Below are 10,398 nucleotides of genomic sequence, written 5' to 3'. Positions count from 1 at the left end.
CTAGCCAAGCTCCAGAGTCACATTTCACTTAATTTTTATCCGCCAAATTTGAAAACATTTTAACTTAGTGATTTTAGTGTAAACAGGAGCAGGAGAGAATGTATTTAAGTCTCACTCTGCCACTCAGGCTGGAGTACAGTGCCATAATCATAGCTACTGCAGCCTCGAACTCCTGGGCTCAAGCAATTTTCCCACCTCAGCCTCCCAAGTAGCTAGGACTACAGGTGTGTGCCACCACGCCCAGCTAATTTTAAAAATTGTTTGTGGAGATGTGAATTTGCTATGCTGCCCTGGCTAGTCTTAAACTCCTGACTTCAAGTAATTCTCCCACCTTGGCTTGCCAAAGTGCTGGGATTACAGCTATGAACCACCGCTCCTAGCTAAGGGTTTAGTTTTGTTTGCTAGTGGTGTTCTTGGTATCTTTTCATATTTGAGGCTTTGGTGCTAGTGTTGAAGTATTTCACTCACCATCTGAGGTTTACAGGACTTTTGTTTTAAAATTGAACAGATGGAACTGTTTAGTTCTGCATCTTTGCAGGTACACAAAATGTGCCTACTGGGAATCTTCTTCATATCCAAAGAAATAATACAGAAATAATACAGCAAAACTTTGCCTGGCTTTGAAAGAATGGTGTATTCTGGTTTAATTCTATGAACTTGGTGAAAAAAATGAAGGTGAAAAAAATTTCAAAACTTAAACTTCCTGTTGAATGCAATTTGAAAATATTGCCAGTGATTCCACTTTTCTTCTCTAGTAAGTTTGGACATTCTGATCTACTTGGTGTTTCATTATAGAACTGCTAGTGTGCCTGAGACTTACATTGTGAAGACACTTTTTAAAAACTTGAGATGTAAGAGAATGTAAGTGGTTTTGTATGAGATCAGATTGGATGAGAACTGATAATTGTAAATATACGTTTTAGACTTAATCTCTGCTTGCCACTTGTTTTCTTACTGAACTCATAAAAATAAAACACATTGGATGGAGGGTGAGTAGGAAGGAGATTTATGTGTTTTAATTGCATGTCATTGTTTCATATCAAGACAGAACCTATGGTATCCCTGGCTTTGGATCTACAGAAGGAAACACATTTTTCTACCTGCTGTATGCCAGAGGTTCTCGAACACCTGGAGGGATTACTGCAGCACAGATTGCTGAGCCCTACTCCAGAGTTTCTGATTCACCAGGTCCAGGGTGGGGCCTGAGTATTTGTACTTTTAAGGTCTCAGGTGCTGCTGGTGCTGCTAGTCCAGAGACTACATTACTGAGAACCACTCTTGTCTATTAACTGTAAATCATAGAACTCTAGAAAAAAGCTTAGTTTGGTGTGGGATGAGAAGCTCATGGGTTATGGAGAAAATCATGAAAGATTCAACCCTTGATCCCAGCCTATTATGGAATTCAGGTAACAAGCAATACACAGTGACATAACACAGTTCTTAGTTGTCATGGTTGCAAGTCATGGCCAAGTATCAAGTGAGAAATTCAGTTTCATTTGCAAGGCTTAGAGAGGCCAGGTGAGTCTAGAAAAATGGGCCTTGTATTCATTTTAAATTGGTAAAGAGCTTAAGTGCTCATTAGGTTGAAAGCTTTCTGTTCTTATTTTGTATTTTATTTTATTTATTTTATTTTATAATTTTATTTTATTATTTATTTTATTTTATATATTTTTTTATTTTATTACTTTATTTTAATTTCTTTTGAGATGGAGTCTTGCTCTGTCGCCCAGGCTGGAGTGCAGTGGCGTGAGCTTGGCTCACTGCAAAGTCCATCTTCTGGGTTCAAGTGATTCTCCTGCCTCAGCCTCCCAAAAAGCTGGAATTACAGGCACCCACCACCACACCTGGCTAATTTTTGTATTTTTAGTAGAAACGGGGTTTCTTCATGTTGGCCAGGCTGGTCTCGAACTCCTGACCTCAGACAATCCACCCGCCTTGGCCTTCCAAAGTGATGGGATTACAGGTGTGAGCCACCGCACCGGGCCCAAAAGCTTTGTGTTTTTAAAGATATTAGACATGTTTCTTATTTTTAAAAAAATCTTAATAATGTAGGAGAATAAGAGAAACGTTTTTCCAAAAAAGAGAAATCGTTGTTATTATTTTATCTTATTGGAATGTTGGATATTATAGTCTGCTTCATTAATCATCAAGCATGCTATGGATTTTCCATTTTTATAGGATTTGTATCTCAGTTAAGGTAATACTGGTAATTCTTATATTCTATTTGAAGATGAAAAATATAGGCCAAAATCATAGACCTTGCATAGAAGCTGGATAATGAAGACAGCTCCGGAGGAACACATAGATACACACACACAGACACACATGTATAAAGTGTACCCACATATATTTTTTAAAGTTTATTTTTTACAGTTTTGAAGTTTTTAAAGCAAAAGCCAGCCCCTCCCCTCTCCCAGAGTGAGTGGCCCTGCCCCTCTCTCCGAGTGGGTGGGGACAGTGGTTGCATGGGCAGCTTTAGCTTTGTGATGCCACAGGTCCCTCTGGACACACTGCTGCTTGACCACGCCTCCTTTCCCTCTCATCTTTCTCACTGACCAATGGGCTTGGAGCATTAAGGCCACGCCCCTATTCTCCGTTCTCCTGGGGCCCTGGTTACACCTCTCTGGCTCAGTCACACAGCTGCCTGGTAGGTAACTGGAGGCATTCAGCAGTGCTTACTGGGATTTTGCTGATGTGGTCCCAACCCCGCCTCCCTCCCCACCTTGCGATGTCAGAAAAAACACAACAGGACAAATTGGCTGCAGCCAAGAAAAAGTTAAAACGCACCAGGTCATGGCCCCCAACCCAGCCACGGATCCCCTCCGACTACAAGACCGTTGCCAGAGTCCATACCACTCCTGAGGCACACTGGACTGTGCCCCCCAACCCCTGAGCCTCTGGGCTCCCTCAACCAAAGTGTTGTCAGTCAGCCCCACCCCTTCAGCAAGCAGCCCAGTCCCTGCCCTTGCCAATCACCCCAGCATGACTTTGGGTGGGTGATTCCTGTGGCTTCCCGCTCCATACTCAGCCCTAACCTGCTGCCCCAAACTCGACCTCCCTGAGCTCTTTGGGCTTGCGTCTCCCAAGACCTGGGTCCCCCAGCCCAAGGCCCCACCCTCACCAGTTGTCCCTGGGTGACTTTGGGCTGGTGACTCCTGGGGCTCCCTACTGCAGACTCTGCCCTCCCCTCCTGCTGCCCCAAGCTCGACCTCCCTGGGCTTCTTGGGCTGGTGTCTCCAAGAAGGAGAGGAAAACACAGGATTGGGTCCCAATCCTGTGTTTTCCTCCCCCATCCTCAAGTAACTCGGGCATCATCGCACTAATGTGGTCCCCTCCCCTTTGAGGAGTGGAAACTAGTGATGTCACAGTCCCCCTAGGAACTGTCATTACTGCTGCAAGACTGGCATTTGATCTTATGCCCCAGTCCGTAAGTGTTCTCACCCCATTTCTGGTTCCTCTGGTCGCAGCATAGATTTCCAGCTGGAAGGAGAATGGGGACTATGGGACCTAGGAGCAGGAGGTTTCAGGCTGCCTTACTCCCTTAACGTAGACATTGACAGTGGGAAAAGCCTACACTTCCCCCATGAACTGAAAACGTTGACAGTATCTCAGGATGGCAATGGGAGAATGGGTTTGGTTTGGTTTTCTCCCAGACTTCTACTTTCCAGAGGGACTTTAACATTTTTTTCTGAGTTCTCCACAGTTCTGGGACCAAACTGCCCTTCAGTCAGTGGTCTCTGAAGTGAGATTTGCTCATCTTCTGTGGAACAGATCTTGGGAAACTGAACTTGACAGCTCGAATCTTCCTCGTATCATCTCAACTTGGGGTACTTTGAGCGCCACAGGATAAATGTGGGAGATCTTTCTGAAGCATCCGTTTCCCTCAATTTTCTTAAGAGAAAAAAATCATTAATGTACTTAGGGATGACAGTCACATAGGTTTCTAAGAGAGTATACCAGACTTCTCTCTGAAATGAGACTTGGATTATCCTCTTTCTGATGAATTCCCGGATTTAACAAAGAAGCTGCCTTCTGCCATGAGGACACATTGATATAAAAGTTTGAGAGGTACTGGTGCACTTCTTCACACTACCAGACGTGTGAGGATGTATGACTCTAAATCACACAGAGTGCAGTTCCTGCCTACTTAATGTTTACTTTTCTATCTCTGCCTCTGGTTTTGGTCCCTGGCAGCTGCTGATTCATGGCAAAACCCCAGAGCTTGGAGTCAGAAGACTGAGTTTAAGTTCCATTATTGCCCCCCTCCTTTTTTAAGCCATCATATCCATTACTCTCAGTCACTAAGTGATTGTGACAGCACCTTGTACAGTTGTTGGTGGCATTAAATCAGATGGTGTATAAGAGTATTTTGCAAAAACTGTAAAGGAGGATGTGGCTGCAGGGGCTGGTAGTTCTCATGAGTATTACTGCTCTTCTTTCCCACAGCTAAAAGAGTATCAGCAGAGGAACAGCCCTGGTGTTCTGACAGGAGCGAAGACAAGAAAAAAACTGGAAGTAGCCCTGAGACAACCACTTCTGGTAGTTGCCACTCACCTGAGGATGTGAGTCTTGGCTGACCAGGCTCCTGGGGACAGGGGGCCCAAGGGGCAGTAGAGGATAATTGTTGAGATTGCTGGGTACTGGTAGAGAATTCTGGGTTTGAATCCTGCCTCTCCGTCTGCTAGGCATCTGATTTATGGCAAATTGCTTGAGCTCTTTGGGCCTGTCTTTTCACATCTGTAAAATAGGGGTAGTATTGTTTGACTTCCGTTTGTGAAGTTTAAATAAGATTCCTTATTATTGTTGTGTTTATGTTAATCCTTAGTACATGGCCTGCTGTAAACAGCCAGTATACTCAGGAAATGGTCATTGCTGTTTGATTTTCCTCATCCCCAGTCTCAAGGGGAAGCTGGGCCAATGAGTACAGCCACTTGCCATCAGGCTGTCCTTTTAGGGTCACGGAAGGGGGCCCAGTGTGTGGTGAGGACAGCCCCAGGCACTAGAAATAATAGAAGATCTAACTTGCCACCAGCTTGCTGGGTGACCACAGAAAAATCACTTCTTCCTGTGGGCCTCAGTTTCCTCCTCTGTAAGATGATATTGGAGAAGATCAGTGTCTTTCAAACTTGTTTTTTAGCTACAGCCCCCTTAGTTCAAGTGAACCCTTACTCAGAAGTCTGTTTTTTTTTTTTAATGGATGTGGAGGTCTGGAGCTCTACCAGATTCATCGCCCATGTCCTGGGCCTGAGGGAGGGGATCCAGTGAGCATATTAAGAGCTGCATTGGTCAGGTGACTCCACTCTGTGACTGCATCACTCAGGGGACTTTTCCATCTATTTGTTCCTGCCCCTGGCAAGGCAGCAGGTGGCCATTTGGAAAAATGGCATAGGCCATGGTTTTAATCTCCTCTGCTCTTCAGCAGAGGAACCCACATCTTCCTCCTACCCTTTCTTGCTTCTCTCTAAGCTACTTCTGTCTTTCTCCACTTGCCCTTGTTTTTCCCTTGTCACCTCCTGTAGATTCAGGACATTCTGAAGGTGCTAGTGTCCAACCTTAACCATTCCAATGGAGTAGCACTCTGCCATTGAACAAGTGGAAGATGAGGCAGTGCCAGGACCCCTCTCTGGCTTGCTGTCTCCAGCTGTGCATGCCCCTGAGGCTTCTCTGGTTTGGGGGATACTTTACCTCTGGCTTATTTTATGTTGCTGCCATTAACCTTCAGCCTGTTTATGGGAATAACGTACAGAGCAGGCATGTGGGATTTGGGGCTTTTTTCTTTTTTTTTTGAGACAGAGTCTCACTCTGTTACCCAGACTGGAGTGCAGTGGTGTGATCTCAGCTCACTACAACCTCTGCCTCCTGGGTTCAATGATTCTCTTGCCTTAGCCTTCTGAGTAGCTGGGATTACAGGCAACTACCACCACACCCGGCTAATCTTTGTATTTTTAATAGAGACAGAGTTTCACCATGTTGGCCAGGCTGGTCTTGAACTCCTGACCTCAAATGATCCACCCGCCTCAGCCTCCCAAAGTGCTGGGATTACGTGTGAGCCACCATGCCCGGCCCCTTGCTGTTTTTTACCTTCTTGATATCCATAACTGTTTCCCATGTAAGTTTCTGTTTTTCTTCTGAATTTGTCATCATTATTACTCCTGCATCATCTCTTATCCTGAAGGATCTGGAGGTAAGAGGCCCTGGGCCTAGGTGCAGTGACCCTGCAGGCCAGCCCTCCAACCTCCTCCCACAGCAGGGGCTGGGTGCCCCTTTACCAGCTGAGACAACCCCCACACACCCCAGCCCTAATGATTGTTCTCTCTACCTCTCCCTGCAATCCTCCAACTCATCCTCTCTGTATGCGCCTCAGAGCTGGTACCAAGAACTAGCAGTAGCCCTGGACTCAAACTCCACGACAGTCAGTCACCTTAATGAAAACATAGAATCATTGGTAAGAGTCCAGTGGGGTCCCCTGATTCCATGCTGCCAATCCTAGTCTTTAGTTTATCCATGGGGCCCTGAAGAAAGGGGCTGGGGGCCCCTTGTACCAAGGGCAAATGGGAAGCTGGAGCACCCAGGCCTCACCTGGAGGGACTCCAGAGCAAGGCGCATGTAGCATGGCTCTTCTGTCACTGCCCTCTTTGCCGACTCTCTGTTCTCCAGACACCTCTGCTCCAGTCCTTGCCACACACACCCTAGGGTTGTCACCTCTCAGGGAAGCACTAGCCTGATTGGTTGTCAGGGGCCCCGTATTTCTGCCCTGACTCAGTCCTGAATTTGCTCTTTTCAGAGCAAATTTGACAAGTCACCTCTCCTCCTTGGGCTCGTGTTTCTGGAGGAGGTAGAGCATCAAAGGTCTCTGTTAGCTCTGAGAGTCCGAGATTTAATGGCCCCTAGAATGGAAACCTCATGGCCAAGGGCTCCTGTCTGTCCTTTTCCATCCTATATTTGCCATGGAGAACCGTACCTGGCCCGTATGTGCTCAGTAAGTGTTTGTTGAATGAACGCACCTTTCTAAATAACAAGCTGGCAGAAGGGTGGGCTTTTCTCAGACTCTGTCTCTGGAGATTTATGTTACTGTCCTTTCGAGAGAATCCAGATTCAGACTTTGAGTTCTGCAACTGTGGGCAAAAACTGACAGAGACCCAAATCATCTGTCCTTGGGAACTTGAGGAGAGTTGACCAGTTCGTGTTGCCATTGGGTCTGAGAACATTGCCTTTAAAATCCATTCCTGGCCCCTGCCTACCGCTTCCTGGTCTGGGGAATAGAGTTGAGGGGACCACCCTCAGTCACCTGAATTTGACTCTCCCCAGAGAAACAACAGAAGAAACAAGTGGAACATCAGCTGGAAGAAGTAACATGATTTCTTTGTTTGCTCACAACATGGCTGCTGGGTTTGGGGGACACTCAGATGTAGAGGCTCCAGTCTCATCTCACCCACTCCCAGCCTGGGGAAGAAGGCTCACCCCTCAGATTCCATCCCATCCCCATAGGGTCCCTGATAACTTAGTCCCATGAGTGGACCTGTCCTGGGGCATTGGTGACATTCTGGGGGCATGTCTCTTGCTGTGCTATCTCTGCTTCCCATGGTAAGAGCTGTGTCTTCCTCTTCCTATAGGAAAAGAAAGCAAACAATGAAATACACAAAGCACAAATGGAGCAGTTAGAGGTGAGTGGAGGGTGGGGAGTTTTCTCCTGTCCTTCGGAGAATGTTTCTTTCCTTCTCTTTCAGCACTTTCTTGACTTTTCTCCCAAATGTTCAATTCCAGACAATCAGCATCCTCATGTTGGAAAAGGCAGACTTGAAGACCACCCTTTACCATACTAAACGTGCTGCCAGACACTTCGAAGGTAGGAATCTGGGCACCCGGTCATCCCTCAACCTGGCACTTTGACAGGTCTTTAGGGGGAGTCCTTTTGGCCCCATCTCAACCTCTGTCATTACAGAAGAGTCCAAGGATCTGGACAGCCACCTGCAATACTCCTTGCAGCATACTCAAGAATTGGAGCGGGCCCTCTCTGCTGTGTCTACACAGCAGCAAGAAGAGGACAGGGTGAGTCCAACCAGCTGCCCCGTCACCTGGCAGCCTGGCTTCCCAGATGGAGGAGTGAGCCTAAAGCTCCCTTCTGCAGGATGCAGTGTCCTGCCCAGAAGGCAGCAGGATCATTTCAAGCTGCTTTTGTTTATGGTTGTTAGAGGCAGCCTGGCGCTGAGTCAGCTGCTGTGTGTGTGTTGGGGGCACTGTGGGCAGTGAGCACTGGACGCAGAGCTCGGAGACCAAGTGCCTGCCCTGCCCTTACCTGGCTGTGGCCTTGGCCAAATCTTAGGTGGGGTATTGGATACTTTTACTATGAAGGTACAGAAGAGTACCTTTAGTATGTTATCATTTCTGTAGAGAGAGGAAAGTGTGTGTGTGTGTGTGTGTGTGTACACACTATGATAATGTACATAAAACATGTCTGTAAGTGTTTGTAAAAAAACTCAGGAGAGAGTAACAATGTGCCTGGGAGACACTTCCCTTCTGTACCTTCTGAGTTTTGGACTATGTGAATGTATCATCCTTTCAAAAAGCAAACGAAAGATAAATTTCCCCTTTCCTATGTGTGCCCCCACCCCCAGCAAGAAAAATGGGCTTAGAGAATCGGACAGACCTGTCCGATTTGGTGTTCAAATCCCAGCTCTATCTAAGTGATCTTAGGCAAGAACTTAACCTCGAATACTCCATGTTTTTCATCTACACAATAGAGGTTTTCCTAGTAACTGTCTCATATGGTGGTAGTGAGGATTAAATGGGATTGTTAGCATGGTACCTGGTGAACTCTGTAAAGGTTCAAACAGTGGTAGTAACAACAGTAGCCACAATGGTAATATTATCTGATCTCTCTGGGCCTCTTTGGCCAGCTGTAAATTCGATCTTTCTCTGTCCCTTCCAACTTTACTGAGTTCTTTTAAAAACCAGGCCATGGACTTGGAAATGCCTTGATCTTTACAGTCCTCAAGCCACAGTGAAGCAGTCCTCCAGCAGCAGTTACAGCAGTCCGCAAAGGAGCAGGCGCTGCTGAACACACATGTGACACAGGTGAAGCTTTGCAGAGAAGGGGTGTGGAAGGATGATGATCCCCACTGGCCAGGAGCAGGTGAGGACCAGTGACAGCCCTTCCTAACTTCTGTGCCCATCCTTGCAGATGACAGAGTCACTTAAACAAGTCCAGCTAGAGAGAGATGAATATGCTCAACATATAACAGGAGAGAGGGCCCGGTGGCAGGAGAGGATGTGGAAAATGTCGGTGGAGGTGAGACATGACCCTTCAGCCCCCACCTTAGATAGGTCACTGGATCTTTCTGGGCATCTGTAAAATGGGACTAGTACAGCCAGAGGTGGTCATAGGTCTGGGCTTTGTGGAGGTGGGGGCAGAGAGGGAGATGGTAGCTTGTCCAGCCACCAGCCCCTCTCTCCAGGGCCCTTCCCCTCTGTGCTTTGGGCAGGCTCGCACATTGAAGGAGGAGAAGCGTGACATACATCGGATACAGGAGCTGGAGAGGAGCTTGTCCGAACTCAAACCCCAGATGGGTAAAATGGGGCTGGTGTGATGTGGGAGCAGGACTGGCATCAGAGGACTGTGGGGGTGGCTTAGAATGCCCCAGGGAGGTGGGTGGATGGAAGGGCTTTGAGGCAGAGGGAAAGAGGTCTGTGCCAGGAGACAGCAAGTTTTGTCATCTCCATGAGCCTCAGGGTCCCCATCAGCAAAGAGGGAGGAGTGCCGATTGTCAGCCACCCACAGTGCTCTCTATCTGAAAGTGGCTTGGCAATTGGCTACCATCAGGTGCAAGGAATCATTAGTAGTGAGGCCAAGTTTGGGAAGCCTGAGAGGAGCTGTGCATCAAGAGGAGGGTTTTATTTTTTCTTTTTGGGTAGGGGGGCAGTGGTTGGGGAATCCAGAGGCCTTTATTGTCTGCTTCCTTTCTCAGCTGAGCCCCTGTCCCCAGCACCCCCAGCAGGGGCTTCTGAGGTGAAGCAGCTACAAGATGAGGCCAGGCACCTGAGGAAGGACGTGGAAAGTCTGGAGGGAAAGCTGCAATCCCAGGTGGAAAACAATCAGGCCTTGAGTCTCCTGAGCAAGGAACAAAAGGAGAGCTTTCCGGATCAGGAGGAGAGGCTCCGAGAGCAGGACTAGAGGAGGCTGCGGGAGCAGGAGAGGGTGCGGGAGCAGGAGGAGCAGAGGCTGCGGGAGCAGGAGAGACTGTGTGAGCCAAAGGAGAGGCTTCGGAAGCAGCAGGAGAGGCTGCAGGAGCAGGGTGAGAGGCTGCGAAAGCAGGAGGAGAGGCTGCGAAAGGAGGACGAGAGGCTGCGAAAGCAGGAGGAGAGGCTGCGAAAGCAGGAGGAGAGGCTGTGGGATCAGGA

The 10,398-nt window shown here is 47.7% G+C and overlaps 1 pseudogene; it reads left to right on the top strand.

Annotated features, from left to right (window-relative positions):
- The first annotated feature begins 2,692 nt into the window (after positions 1-2,692).
- LOC111531064 overlaps positions 2,693-10,398 on the top strand; it is a 15,863-nt pseudogene continuing 8,157 nt past the window's right edge.

This window comes from Piliocolobus tephrosceles, chromosome 6 (genome assembly GCF_002776525.5).
Source record: "Piliocolobus tephrosceles isolate RC106 chromosome 6, ASM277652v3, whole genome shotgun sequence".
NCBI classification, from domain to species: domain Eukaryota; kingdom Metazoa; phylum Chordata; class Mammalia; order Primates; family Cercopithecidae; genus Piliocolobus; species Piliocolobus tephrosceles.
This window is presented reverse-complemented; position numbering and strand designations above follow the sequence as displayed.